This window comes from Mastomys coucha, unplaced genomic scaffold (assembly GCF_008632895.1).
Source record: "Mastomys coucha isolate ucsf_1 unplaced genomic scaffold, UCSF_Mcou_1 pScaffold18, whole genome shotgun sequence".
NCBI lineage: Eukaryota > Metazoa > Chordata > Mammalia > Rodentia > Muridae > Mastomys > Mastomys coucha.
The window spans coordinates 29,506,790-29,521,046 of NW_022196900.1; the positions used below are offsets into that span (position 1 = coordinate 29,506,790).

A 14,257-nucleotide genomic window follows, 5' to 3' on the forward strand; every position below is an offset into this window, starting at 1 on the left:
TTCCTTGACTTTTAAAGTGAAACAAACACAGGCCACATGTGTATTGAATGTGTATTTCTAATACTATAAAGGAGTCTCTCTTTTCCTGCACTGCTTACCTCGCATTTACTGTTAAAACAACCTACAACAATATTAATATCACCATCATAGTTATCATTATCATCACCATTATCATCACCACCACCACCAACAACAACAACAGCAACAACAAAAACATTGTCATAATGCTTCTTGGAATCTTGTTGCTTTTGCTCTTATTTACAGTTTCTTTCTTTTCAAGTAGCAAAGCATTGCTACATTATATCTTAACTTCTTTCCTAATGTTATCTCATCTCTCTTGTTACACTTGGTTGAGATGTCCTAGTAGCAATCAAAACAAAACAAACCCCCTTCTTATTAGTGGGGGTAAAATGTAATAGTAGCATTTTCATACAAACATATCATTATATATTCCCTCATCATCATCATCTTTCCTTACAGTCTTCCATTCAACAACCCTTCTAATACCTTCTAATAGTTTCTTTCTTTCCTCTCAATTTATTGCCAATTATTGTTTTAAATGGAAAGAAAATATTTTTTTACAAAATATACATCTGTAGCCATGCATGCTCTCCATTTTAACGTTCTACCCAACTTTACTTTCTAATAGCAGGTGATCCTACAATTATGACTTGGATGATGGTATTGCATTTTGGAGGGGTGACTCTACTTGATCATTTTCCAAAATATCTGCAGTTCTCCTTTCTACTTGTTCCAAACTGTGTTCAATGTCCATGTTATTGGCTACATGTAAGTATACAGGTGTTTAAGTAAATAGAGAAAAGATTAAAAAAAAAAAAAGACAGAGAATTAGAAATATGTAGAGTATCTTGCAACATCTGGCTGCTGAAATTCATGTCATCTCACCCTACAATTTCTTGAGTTGCTTTTAACAGTGGCACTGAGATCACAGGTAGGTTTTGAGTTACTCTTTCCATGAAAAGAAAAGTCTTGGCATTGGCCCCAGGTTAGAAAGTACCTTGCTTATTCTATGACTGCTGGCCCTGGTTTTAGCAGCATTTGAACTCCCATGATTAGGGTGCAAATAAACAGGCTAAGCTAAGGTTTCTTACAGAGGCATTGTAAAATTAAATTACTATTTTAAGAGCCTATGAAACTGGCAGCCAGAATGCACTAGAAGAGTGGAAGAGATTCATGATACTGACAGATAAAGAAGGAAAGGAACAAAAATGCATATTGTTATTGAGGATTTAGGAAGCTCCTTCTAGCAGTCCCATTTATAACTTCTCCTGAAAAAAAAATACAATGGATGCCTTCCCACTTTAGGCATGTGAAAGATCAGAACTGAGGGCAAAGCCTTATGACATAATGGTTGATGAGTGGCAATGATTGACCTAGCCCAAGACAACAGAGGCCAAGTAACAACCATCAACTCCCACTATAAGAAGCTACCAATTTCCATTTGGGGTGGGCTGGAAGCTGCTACTAGCTACACAATGCCTTAGGCTAATGCAAGGAGGGAGGGCAATTTAGGAAAAGAACATCACACTTAATGTGCCATAGTAGACAAAGGTTTGAGGTCAAATAGTGTCACTTATTGCATATTTCACAGTGAATTCTTTATTTTGTATATGGAAAGTCCTTGTTGGGAAAACAGAGAGAATAATTTTAAACTGGAGTATCACACTAAAGGTTAAATGTAATATAAAAATCATTTCAAGGTATTTAGGAACTTGATAAAATAAATGGCATTGATGATGTAAAAGGCAATCATGAAGACAAAGATAAACAGAGTCTACAGAGCATCCAGCTACTGTCAATCATCTATGCTTTAAGGTAAACCAGACAGAAATATTCGTGTTATATATTAGAAATTGAAGTAGACAGGTGCAGACAGAAAGGTTACAGGGGTTCAGGGTTCCTGAGCCAATTCAGGTTCTATTTTCACCTTAAAGGGAATGGTTTTATATATGAAATAAGACAAAGGAAAAGGAGAGAAAATTAAACAAGCCTATATGAATGATGACTTTCAGCTCTCATGGTCAATGACCTTTCTACATCTTCTTTTTGACCCATAGTAACACAGAGAATTAAAAATTCTGCCTTAGTAATTCTGCATACTATTGAGCCTTTTTCCTACTTTCTTAGTCTCTCCTATAAGGACACACTGCTGCACTGGGGGATGCTGGGCTAGTTTGCAAAAATGGTCTCAAGAGTTCCCATACAAGGTCATGTCTCAAACCAAAAACTAATCTCTTTTGTGTATGATTTTTCCAGTTTTAAAACACACCTAAGACTGCAAATAATGTTCAATCTGATACATCAGGGAATAGCAGTAATAAAACCAAAACTAGTTAATGGTATGTGGTTGTGACAATCTGCCAGGTACAGTTTGAAGCACTTACTGAATCAACTCCTTAAATTCCAATCTCTTTTCCATACAGAGTCCCTTTTGTTTGCCTTATTTTATAGATGGTGAAACTGAAATGAGCACATTGGATAAACTTGATAAGGACAGAGAGCTAATAGGTGGTAGTATATGTATTCAGATGCCAGTCATCACGCATTTAATCTCTCTGTTTTCAAGTCAGCTAGAAACAGGTTCAAATCCTCCATACCACACCTTTGGCTTAGTATATGGTTTTCAACAGGACACATTTTTGTTACACACCTCAATTTTCCCTTCTCCAGAGTAGGAGTTTATTCTACCTGCTAAGTGCTTATAGAATATACACAACAAAGAATCTACAATGTTATAGTACAACATTATAGTACAAGGAACATGAAGCAAATAAGCTTGACACATATGCTCCCAGTTCAAGAGTAGTTTTGTAATAGTGACATTTCAGCCACTCTTAAATGTTGAACTCGGAAAAAATGTATTTTTTTTTGCTAGTGCAAGAAAAGAGAGGACAAAAAGTACAAAAATGCAGCTGACATACTAATAATTTAGGAAATCATTTGTAAGGCTTCACTGGACTTTGAAAGATGCTGTCTTGTTGACATACACTTAAAATAAAATTCTTCATAACCTTCCTAGCCCTCCTCAGCCTTTGCCATCTTCAGGAATGGTACTTGATGAGGAACACTTCCACTGAAAGAGTCATGTCTCCAATAATGTGTCCCAGCAGCAAAACCATATTACTAGCCCTTCCCAGGTAATCTATTTTTCAATCTTTCCTCTACACGCCTACACATACCAAAATGCTGATTTTCTTTTTTTTTTAATGGCTTCTGTGCTTGTACAGATGTTTTTATAGTACTAGGAAGGATTCTTGTAGGTTCTTCCCTAAAATGTGCTTATAAACTCAGAACTCCTCAATTGTATGAGAAATTGACTTTACCCAGTGCTGTATAAACAGCAACCTATTTGCTCGAGGATATGGTGTATGTTGCATTCTGAGAGAATGCTCTCCTAGGTTTTTCATGGGACTTCTGGATATTCCAAGGATTCCTACAGATGTCAAGCATTTCATCTATTTTTACAGATGGCTAATTCTTAGAATAGCAACTTGAGAACTTCTCCTTTAATAGGGTAGAACCTCTGAAGTACAACCATCCTGTAGATATGTATACAACCTTCTTCCATCTAAATCAAATTGTAATCAGTAACCTGGCTATTCAACTTTACCCACAGGATCTATTCTTCCCCACTGGCTCATTTTCTGAGCATCTGAAAAGCTAGATAAATTATATCTCAGAAAGCCTTTGGGACCTGTATTGGGTTAACCCTTACAAAGGGTTCTAGCTGTTTAGATGGGCCATTTACTTGGAGCCCTGCTGTTCCAACCTTTACAGCTTACACACACACAAAAAAAAAAAAAGATTGCATCTTTCTTTTGTTAATAGCCTTATGGATCTACCTCCCACCCTTGGGGGATTCAGTTACTTAGCTATTCCCAAGACGATGCCAACATGCCTCATTCAGCTCTGCACCCTGTGAGAACAGAATTTGTTAAGAATGATAGATTATATGCCTTCATCAGGCTTGCCCTTTCTGTGTGGGGGTAGTAGGTAACTCTATTAATTGACCGCTGTACACTTTCTCACACCCAGTCTTATTCAGGCTATCTTCCTTAAGGCCACTTGCAATCTCCAAAAGATAGCCCCCCTGGGAGAAAAAAATTCTGTTCACTCTTACATAAAAAAGTTAATTTCACTTTTCCTTGGCCTCATTATTTTCTTAATTGTCTTCTTTGCCCCCTCAGTAGCAAGGACTGTCTATGGATTTGTAGAAAACCATTTTGGGCTGCTGTGTTCCAGGAGGATAGTGGTTTTCATGTTAACACTTAATCACTTGGCTCTTAAGAGTTACACCAGTGGCAACAGGCTCACCATCTATCCCACTCAGCCAGCCTGCTTTGAATCACAATCAGTGCTGTGAGATATGACCTCCTTTAGATTGGCTCATCTCTGAGAGGATATCTAACTCTTATGATGAAGCACAGCCACCATGTATGTGTCTCTCTCTGCTTTAAGAAGAACTTTGTCATGCTGTGTTTCCATACAACACAGCAATATCTATTCTATAGCTAAGCCATAGTATGGTCCTTTTAAATTTACAGAAGGCAAACACAGACAGAGAAAGATAGGCTCTTAACCAGGATTAGAATCAAGAGCCTTATGTCTCTGTGTTTTTATCCTATGAAGTTTTGAAGTAAAGGTTTATAAAATTATATATATACAAACCACCAAGATCTTATAGTTACTGTTCATCATCATCCCTGTCTTTACCAATGCATTCTTTTAGCTTTCCCCTTTCCAAAAACCTATGGGATTTTGAAATGACAATTGCCATCCCATTATGTCTATTTGGGAATTTGCATATCTCTTCTGTTAGGTGGCCTACATTTATCAGCTTTCACTAGCATATTTGCTCAAACACTTTGTTCAAATTATTTTGAGAGTAACATATCTGAAAAATCTTTGCAAATTGAAACTGCAGCCAGGTTCTACTCTTTCCCACATGTTTCAGTTACCTGCTGCCCACATGTTCATTCTCTTCCCCTTTTTCTATCCATTGACTTTTGTGTTTGAAAGCGAAAAGTTTCTAGAATGTGGTACTCTAAGCAGGACTGGAAATTAAGAACACATGGAAATGAGTGACTAAAAATGGGAGTGCTAAAAACATGGCAGAGAGTACCTGATAATGACCTGTTAATTTCCAGAATGCCTTCCATTCTGGTACCTTGTACTACCCAATGAAATGTGTCAAAAGAGATGTCAAAACCTCTCTCCCTCTTGTATAAGACCTTTCTGATATGGTCTCTGTCTGTCTTTACCATCTTGTATCACCTCCTCATTTACACATTCGTCTACAATGGGAATCTGCATATCCTTAGCCTTCTTAACCATCCCCCCTCCCCGCATAATGACTTCATTCAATTTTCTTACATAAATCTCAATATCAGTACTATTTCTTCAGAAATGTTTTTTTATGACTATTTATGACTAACTCATCTAAAGTTATATCGCCCACCTTCCCTTCTAGCATGGGATCCCTAATTACTTGCATGACATTTAATATTAGATTTAATTACTGTGGTTTTCTATTTGCTTACTCATTATTAGCCATCTCTTCCTTTATATGTGAACCTCAATGAAAGCAGGCCTATCTTTATAAAATATTCCTGATGTCTAAACCTGAACTGTCCATTTTAGTGTCCACCAGCCACAAATAGCTGTGTAAATCAAAAAGAGAAACAAATAAATGTTAAACAAAATGAACAGCTCACTTCACTGGTATCCATTGGCTCATTTAAGAGTGCAGTGGTTACCATGTTGCTTAATATGGAGAATATTTTTCTTGTTCTCCAACTATTCTAGGACAACATCTGCCAAGTAGAGCACACTCAGCACCTACTGCTCTTGAAAAATAAATAAATTCTTTCTTTTGATCCTATACCAATCCTCATACCCTAAAGGCAAGATAACAATATGCACAGTTGTCTCTAGCATCCATTGAACATGGAGGTCTCAATGGCTATGAGTGATCTTGATTGTGTAGTAGAAGAGAAGAGATGCTCACAAAAAGTTCAAATCGTTGCCCCTCTGCTTAAAAGGTGTTGGACAAAAGGAGCTTCCCTTTCTTCTATACAATAAATATATATATACCTCACTGGATGAGAAGAGAGATTAAAGGAGAGAATGAAACTAAAGATCCTGGGACACAGCAAGGGGCACTGTCAAGTTTGATATAATGTAACTGCCTGTGTGCACCCCTGCGTGGCTGAGCTAAGTGATGTCCTTTTAAAGGCATAATGCCTTTCTTTTGAGTAAGCAAGAATCAAATTTTGGGGGAAGGAGGGCTGACAGATTCTTTTAACACTGAATATGCAAACAAAAACCAAAAAAGGAAAATAACTACTGTGTGGCAGTCCTCAGCTATTAAGAGAGAAATACTGCTAATAAGAGCACATGTTAACATGATAAAGAGAAAGCTATCACTGGGTGGCTGGAAAACAGAGCAAATAGAGATAAAAACTAAATAAATAGAGTTTCAAAAAATATCAAAATCAAGTCAAAGAGCCTGCTTCTGAAACAAGGCTGTGAGAAGACTTCTTAGATACATTATCTGAGTGAAATGCTACAGTGTAAGTAGGATTTACTCTACAGAGGGAAGTCTGATGTATCCATTATCTTTCATATGAAAGATTATAGTGAAAAACCATGGAGAGCTTGTAGGAAAATTTATATTTGGTGACTCTATGTTTCCTGTTGTTGTTTGATATGGTTACAAGGAGTTCATTAACTTACTTGTTAAATTTTAGGTTTTAGGTCAGAGGATGCAGGGGAGAAAAATACTATGAGTAACTTTAAGGGCCTAATTTGGTTATGATTCCTAATGAATTCATCTAAGAAACTAGAATGAGAAAGTATATGCAAATCAGAAAACATTTCCTCACATACTGCAGGGTCCTTTCTGGCAAAGGCAGGTTAGGGAAAAAAAGGAAAAAAAGAGAGAGAACTATTTGATCAATAGCCTAAACTCTCTTGAAAGCACTAAGAGAGAGACATGTCCCACTTGGACTGAGCAGGAGAGAACATTTTTACTGTCCCCACCTCTGCTGCTACAGTCTTACTCCCTCCAGCAGGAGCTGGGCCTTCTCAACTCAGCAGGGGGGCCCCAGAGCTTATTTGGAATAGCAGAGCTCTTTCTCCAGGGCTGGAGTGGAGTCATAGCTCCCCCTTCTGGGAGCTAAAGTGCCATCCAGCTCCAGAAAAGACAACGTTTGTGAGGTTGTTAATGGCTTTATTGCAGAAGGGCCTAAAATCCCTGTATTTCTGAGTACTTCTCTGAACCCCCAAAAGAGCATCTAAAAGACTGGTAACATACTTGTTTTTTAAGTGAAATTGATTTCAACTTCTGGATGTCCTGTGACTCAAAGGGCTTTATATTTTCCTTTCCCTGAGGTTGTGAGTCCACCTACAAGCCATGTGCTTACAAAGGGTAGCTCAATTTCCTGCAGTTTAAGAGATTAGTCACATTTAGGGGTATGTATTAGGAAGGGGAGGTTTCTTACCTGTATATATACACCTGTGCATGGATTCATATATATTCTTGTATATGCTCCTGTGCTTATACTATGAATGTACAGACATGAGATTTAAATTAATGTAAGTAAATTAATCTTCCTGAAGTATTTGCATGGATGTCTAAGTATATATTTTGTTCTTCAGAAAGCAGAACTTTTCTCATAAAGGGATCAGTACAGTCCAATTTTTCTACTGGATTCTATATAGCAGTTATATAGTCTTGGATCCCCATGTGCATTTAATTTTCTGATGACATTAAAACAATATATTCTCTGTCTGTCTCTGTCTCTCTGTCTGTCTGTCTATCTGTCTGTCTGTCTGTCTGTCTCTCTGTCTGTCTGTCTATCTATCTGTCTCTCTCTCTCTGTCTGTGTCTCTGTCTGTCTCTCTGTCTGTCTGTTTGTCTGTCTCTGTCTCTGTCTCTGTCTCTGTCTCTGTCTCTCTCTCTCTCTCTCTCTCTCTCTCTCCCTCTCTCTCTCCCTCTCTCTCTCCCTGCGTGGGCATATGTTTTTAAAACCTTTTGTGAAGCAAGATGAATGACTGAGGCATTCTGCACTTTCTCTCCTGGGCCATGAAATCGTATGAAGAAGGTCTGAAATGCATCTCTGAAACAAGAAGTTCCAGAAAGGAAGACAATCAGTTACCTTAAGTAGTAGTGTGGTGGGCAGGTACGGTTAGGAAGTGTTGTGAGTTCCTGAATAGGGTAATGGAGTTAAAAAAAAAAAAATGGCATTGATTTGGCTGAAAAACACCCTGGGTTCTAGTCCTGGCCATGCCGCCAATTTGCTAGTGAATATTGAGAAACTGTCATCCTTTCTCTGAGCCAGAGTCCTGCCTGCTTGCTCTTTAATAGCAATAGATCATTTATACATTGGAACAAAAATAATGAGAGCCCATCCCAACATGAGGGCTCTTCTGCTTGCAAAACCCCTCCCAAAACTGCATTAAGATGCTGTGATCTAACCTGAGTTTTGTAAAGTCTACTCTATGGGCTTGCCCTCCTGAAGCCTTCAGCCTGAGAGATCAGCCTGTAGCCAAAAAAAAAAATGGTATGTGTGCAAGTGCTTGCAAGTAGAACAGACACCCACCAGCCAGGGCAGGTTCCTGCAAACACACGTTCGCTTTTATCTTTCCTCAGAAGATACAAATGTATGTATAAGTGTTTTTTTTAAAGGTATATTTTATTTTCTTTCCTCTCAAGAGGCCTTCCTAGTGACCCTTTAGACACTCTATCACACCACACCAACCTCATCTTCTAGCTTCACTGCTTACAAGCAGAATGGCTGCCATTTACCTTGAGAAAGTAACAGCTGCCTAGTCTGGAAGCCATGCTTAACAGCAGTAAAACTCAGCATTTTTTGCTGAGTAGGGCAAGCCTTGAAAAGGCAGCCGGGAATCAAATCAATGGCTGGCTTCAGAACCAAAGCCCAACTGTGCCTGGGCAGGGTGGCCAAAGTATTTACCTAAACAAGCTCCTAAAAGGTGGCGGAAATAGGAAGGAGACCCTTACCTCAAATAGTCTTCCTGAGAGTCTTTGCAGGCCTCCCTGCCCTTGGCAGTATTTTAGAGCCAAGCATAAAATTTGGGGTGCAAACCAGACAGCAGCTTAAGTCAACTAACACCACATTCTGTGATGAATTCCCCACTACTGTCCCTCACAAACTGTAGTCCTTTAGTCCTTAAATACACACTTATAGATCCTCCCTCCCCGAAAACACACTAAAACACACCCTTCTCCAAGTAGCTTCCTAACTTCCTGGAGCCATGAGAAAGATGTTCTGGGGCTTCCAAAGCTTGCCTGAGAAGGAGAATACAAAAAGAATGCATCCTAGGAAAGTACCTATCAGGCTCCTGCCAAAGCACCCAGAGCTGCCCCAAATGCTATTTTCTCTGGTACCCGATGAGACTGAGATGGTCAATCACATTGCCAGAGGATGCTTACTCTTTTTCCCCTGAGATGATTCAGGCAAACTTACCCAGACCACCCCCTCAAAAAAGGGCTGGGGGGGTTGATATGATTGCAACAGGGAGGTGGGGTGATATCTCTACCCAAGACTTGTCATTTGTCATGCAATAGATAAGGAGACCCCTGACTTCCTCCTTTCCTTCTCACTCCATACTCAGTCTCTCCAAATTCCCATCAGAATCCTAGAGTCTGCCCAGTGTGGAATTTAAAGGGACAGCATCTCGTTTGCCTCGGGTTTTGGACATGTCTCTTTCATTTTTAACGGTGAGTTCAAGTGTGCAGCACTGCCCCATAATTTAGACGATATTTTTCTTTCATAGGTATCACTGGGCTAAATAAGGCATCATCTTTATTCCTAGTATCTCTCCCAAAGCAATGCCCAGAGACCTACGAGGAAGTCCACAGCGGGCTTCCTGGTGGCTACGTGATACTGTAGTAAGAACCCCATTCCATTCCCTATAAGCTGAAGAGATCTAATTAAAAATACACAGACGCACACACATGCAAACACACACACACACACACACACACACACACACACACATCGCACTGAAAGTAGGTTATAGGGCACGAACACACACACACACACACACAGAGAGAAAGACACGCGACACGCATCAAACGACGCTGCACAGGCAAATATACAGTAGCACCACATCAAGTTCTCACCATGGTACACACGTCGGGAGCGCGCGGGGACACACACGACACTTAACTAAAATCCGCATTTAACCCATGGAGTCCAATCTACAGGAAACCCAGTCTCCAGAACAGATGAGGACTTGGAGGCGAGGGAAGACCGGACGAGGGTGCTGGAAGGGGGATGGGAGGCCCGGGCGGGGGCGCCCCGACTGCGGTCCGGGGCGGGTTCCAAGGGCAGAGGGGCTGTGGGGAACTGTGCCCGGAGTCGCCTTACCTGGAGTCAATGTCCGTCTTTGGCGGAGAGCAGCGGAAGGACGCTTTTTATTCGGCTCGGTGGGAACTTGGAAGAGCCCTGCGTCCAGCTCGCATACCGGGGACGGCGCGGGGACTGCAGGCGTGGGGGTACCTGGCTCCTAGCAGCCTGGCTCATACTCAGCCTTAAAGTCCCCTTGGCTGGTCCCGAGGACAGGCATGAATCCCGGCTCCAGAAGGTGGCCACTACTCCCTCAGCCTCTGGCTCTCTGGCTCTCTCGCCTTCTCCTTTGCCTGCGCTCTTCTCCTCCTCCTGCCCACCCCCCCGCGCCAGATCAGTTCGCAGCGGTGGGGACCCGGAGAGAGGCGGCTGGCGAATGGAGAGGGAAGTCCAAGTGCGCCGCGGTCTCCGGGAGGGGAGCAGAGGAGGCCGGGCTAGGCAGTGGGAGGGACTTTGCCGGCGACGGAGGAAAATGAATGGGGGAGAGGCTGCCGGGGGCGGGGAGGGAGGAGCTGAGAGCCGGGGTAGATTCCAAGGAGCGTTTTGTACATCTTCGGGCGTTGGGGGAAGAGAAGGGAGAGGAGAAGAAAAGTGGGGCCGTCTGAAGGGAGGGGCAGATTGGGTGGGCAAAGGATGAGCTTCAGGGGAACTCACATGTGTCTGGGGACAGTGCTGCGAGACTCCTTCCAGGAGCACCCAAAAGGACCGTTTGAGCGCAGATCCCGAATCGTGATTCTAGCTGAAATGGGTCTGTAGCTGAGTGATGCGCGAGAACGTCTGGTATTTCTGATTATGCGGGAGCTTGACGTGACTGCGTGTACATACCTGAGTGGGTTTTGTCTGGGGTGACGCACGTCTGAGTCCCGTTGTGTCTCTGTGTTTCCCTGTGACTGCTGGAAATTGTTTTTGTGTGTAGGCGAGAGCCCACTTAACCTCCCAGAATTAAGAACGCGCTTCCTTACGTGGGAAGGATGTCAGAGTGGGAAGCCGAAGAGAACGCAAAGTTCTCTAGGGACCACCAGAGACAGGGAGAAGGCCAGTGTAGCTAGACTAACACAAGAAAACGGATAGAGAAAAACTCCGCATTCAGCCTGAGGTGTAGGCAGGGCCTCTGCCTGAAGTAAAACGGAAGGTCTTTGCATGGTCTAAATCTCCACATTGTTTGCATTCTGTGTATTTTGCTTTACTTTACTCAAAGCTTAAATCCCACCAGAAGTGTAGGTTCCTAGTCCTTTAAATATTTGGCCTGGGTGGGAAGCTCTGTCAAAGCTACCAGCATGAGAGGCAGGAAACCATAAGGAAAATATTGGACAATGTAAAGGAATCCAGATGCAGTGAAAAGTGCAAGTGTTGGGCATAAACAGGAATCTTGCCTGTGTAGGATCTTGGCCTTTATTTTCTCCCTGTTTAGTAAGATGAGATAACTAACTCTCTAATGAGATTGTTGTGTAGTTGAAAGTATAGTTTTAATATATGTGCAATTATAATCTCTTTCTATCTATCTATCATCTATCTATCTATCTATCTATCTATTCCTTCTATGTAGTTAATGCACCCTGTATATTACTCGGTGCTGTGATTATTACTGTTTTCAATGTTTCTCTCACCTAAAGGTGACAAGAAAGATGCAGTCGGTAGAAAAATGTAGAACCTAAAAAAAAGTTGTTGAAAAGGAGGAGTTTTGCAGCAAAATAAGAGGAAAAAAAACCTTGAATTAAAAACTAAGAAACTGAGAAAAATCAGCATCATTGACAAAGAAAAAGGAGAAGCAGAGGGAAACATACGGGATCAGAGGAGAGAGGATAGCAGCAGAACCCAAGAGAGGTCTCCTCTGCATTAGCGCTGCAATGTAAATGAGAGTAGGTCAGTACCACGGACAGCTCTCTGGCCACTGACCAGATGAGTGATTTCTTTTTCTGACTGATGGAAGCTCAGAAACTTCTATTTTTATTGGGCAACAATTTAGTTCTTCCCTTGGCTTTTGGCCTGAGTTGAGATCCTGGTCAGTTCTTCTTGAAAAGATTACAATTATGAAGAAATACACTCACCACACATGAAGTCCCAGTTGCTATCTTGTACCCTTTCTTCTTCTTCTTCTTCTTTTTTTTTTTTAGTCCTCTCTATTCATCTATACCACATTGCTTCCTAGTTATTTGTCACATTCTTGTTTTGCTCTGTCACCCCCAGCTGGGAGCTGCCTCCTTGAAAAATACCAACAACAGCTGGTGATGCAGTCAAGAAATCAGTCTAAAACAACCTACTCAGATGAAGACCAAGACAGATTTGTTCTCTTTCCTGTATCTTCCTTCATAATTAGACTCTCGTGGTAGTATATGGTCAAAATGACTTAAAAATAAGACACTTAATAACATAAAAAGTTAATCTGTTTGTTATCAGTCACCCAACACAGTCAATATTTCACTCAGAAACATGGAATCCTTTATATATCTATGTACTGGAAAACATGGAGAAATAGAAGGGGACAGGGAAATGGTTGAACTTTTACCAGGCAACAACCTTCATTTGGAATATTTTCTAAACAGGTCTCAAAATGCTATGTGATGAGCCAAGGATAGAGTTCAGTTGCTAGAGTGATTTTCTCACATTCACAAAGCCTAAAGCATGTCCCCAAAATACCAGTACTGAGGAGTTGAAGATAGGAAAACTAGAAGTTCAAAATCATCTGCACCTATAGTGAGACTGAGGCCAGCCTGGGATACATGAGACACTGCCTCAAAAAGAAATAAAAGAAAGAAGGAAGGAAGGAAGGAAGGAAAGAAGGAAGGAAAGAAGGGAGGGAGGGAGGAAAGAAAGATGGATTGAGTGATATGAAACAAATAATATTACCCCATTTTATGTAACAGGAGACTAATCTCCTTGACACATGAGTTTCTACCTCGATTCATGTTACCATGATTTGATCATCCCTGGAATTCCACACTCATGTCTACATCTAAAATATTTATTTGTTTTCCAGGATATAATGGGAAAACCCTAGGGTGGTTGGACAACCTTGGAACTCAGTGGAATATTGTGCCCAACATAAATACAAACTTGGATACCTGGAACCCTTGACTAATGCGTGGCAATGGAGGACTCAGTAGACCTTGTCCCCAGAGGATGATGTGAAGACTTCACAGGGCACATTTAAGGCTCACTGGAACTTTAAAAGATCTGAGTTTTAGACAAAACCTGAACCTTTCTAGGTCTTAGCTCATTTGCATTTGGCTCTTTTTAGCTGCTGTGTTTCTACAAGGCAAGGCTGAGAGGGCCATTTCAAACTGTCTCCTAAGACTTCTTGGTCATCAGGCAAGTTCCTAGTGCACAGCATTTCTAATGACTTATGAAGAAAGTAATCAGAAACATATGGATCACATTTCTGCAGAAAGACACACTGGTGGGAAAAGGTTTAGAGGCCAAAAATATACTTCTTTTTTTTCCTTTGCCAAAGAAAGAACATTTAAGGAAGCTTGAGATATGTGAGAAATGTCTTGTTCTTTCTTTGGGGTGGGTGTTGGTGAGCAGCTGCTTGCTAGTTCCACGGAATTTACAAAAAGCTTGCATGGATGGAGGGAGTTTCCAACAAATTAAGGTAGACTTAAGTGAAGACTTACTATCTGTGGGCCTTGAGGTGGTTTCTATAAAAAGACCTTGATAGAGGACATTTACACAGGAAATGGGATCACACATTATGATATTGTGATGGATTGAATGATGTTTGTTCACTCTCCACTCATTTTAAGAATGTCACAATTCCTACTGACTGTGTATTGTTTATGAAAATATACTGAACTTTTTTTTAAACTTTTATTGCATTATGATGAGAAAAGTTACGTGATTTCAATTTATCTGAATTTGTT

The 14,257-nt window shown here is 40.9% G+C and overlaps 1 protein-coding gene across 1 annotated transcript in view; it reads right to left on the reverse strand.

The window, feature by feature from the left end:
• Brinp1 (BMP/retinoic acid inducible neural specific 1) overlaps positions 1-10,798 on the reverse strand; it is a 185,357-nt gene extending 174,559 nt beyond the window's left edge. The window contains exon 1 of the mRNA XM_031377667.1: positions 10,419-10,798. The gene's annotated coding sequence lies outside the window, so the exon portion shown is untranslated. The remainder of the gene's footprint in view (positions 1-10,418) is intronic.
• Between the last annotated feature and the right edge of the window lie 3,459 nt (positions 10,799-14,257).